The sequence below is a fragment of the Cynara cardunculus genome (assembly GCF_001531365.2).
Source record: "Cynara cardunculus var. scolymus isolate 2C chromosome LG 4, CcrdV1, whole genome shotgun sequence".
Lineage (NCBI taxonomy): Eukaryota > Viridiplantae > Streptophyta > Magnoliopsida > Asterales > Asteraceae > Cynara > Cynara cardunculus.
This window is the reverse complement of record NC_037531.1, coordinates 18459599-18460983: the sequence shown is the minus strand read 5'-3', so window position 1 is coordinate 18460983 and position 1385 is coordinate 18459599.

The window sequence follows — 1385 nt, the reverse complement described above, 5'->3', positions numbered from 1 at the left end:
GGAGAATGAGCTAAATGAGAATGCACCTTCAAATTTGTTATCACTAAAATCAACATACTCAAGAGATGTGAGATTGGTGATCAGTGATGGCGGAAGTGTTCCCGTGAATTGATTTGAAGAAATATCCAACAACTTAAGAGATGATAGACTATTAAAACAGTGAGGCAGGTTTCTCTCAAACATGTTGTGACTAAGATACAACTCCTGAAGGTTCTTCAACTCACATAGACCTGTCAAAAGACAATAATTAAATAAAACAACCAGACTAATGTAATGACTCACACTTGCATGGTCATATGATGTCAAAGATCAACTATCGGGCTAATGTAATGTAACGGAAAGTGGACATGGATGTAGCTATATATGCTACATGAACTTTGCTTTCGTATGTTTTAAATCGTGAATGGTCTAGATAACATACCAAGTATCGAGTCGTTGAGCTAGTTGTAAGCAAATGAGACAGTTCTAATGGAAGGTGATAATGCATTTATTGTTGATGGGATGCTCCCAACAAATTCATTAGCACTCAAATCTAAGACCTCCAATGGTGAAAAGATGTGAAAGCTAGAAAACAACAAGAGTGAAATAAGGATTAATATACGTATTTAAACAAAAACATTAAAAAAAGGATTTGTTAAATAATTAAGGATCAATTTTTCATGAGTCGATAACTTGAATACTTTTTTAAAAGCAATAACAATGATGTTGTAAAAGGATGAAGAAATAACGCTTACCTTCCATTGGTAGTGTTCCATTGAAATCATTACCGTTTAAGAGAAGGATTTCTAGATCAGATAAATGAAGAGACACATACGCAATTAAGTTGTTATTATCATTTTAATAACAACTATGCATATTTTCATGTAAAGAATGGTGTGTGAGTTTATTTGTTGCATTTGTTGTATATAAATATTATCTACTTCTAAAAAAAATTAATTTAAAATTTAAAATCAAGATATGATGTATTATTGATTGCCGCGGTACACGACCTCTAAAATCAATTTTAGATACGAATTGTAAGTTTGTCTTGATACAAAATTGATACCTCCAGAATTTTCTGTTCTCACTCTTTCTTTCTTTGTTTTGAAGAGACACATGGTGATTCTATCGAAAACAATTTTTATCAAACTTTGGAGAATCTATCGGAGATTCATGACTGCAACCACCTGCTCTTGCCCTGTAATCACAGATTCACAGTATACCAGCCAGTGAATTACCTTGATGGGTTTTTAACATGACTTTAGATGTCACTTTGTTCCTTTTAAGCAAATGTTGTTGGGTTTTGGCATAACTCATAAGAGAATTGATTCTTTTCTTGGTTTTGTGTCAAATTTTGTTGCCAGTGTAACCCTGTAGAAACACTTGCATTTAAGAGCCAATAAACA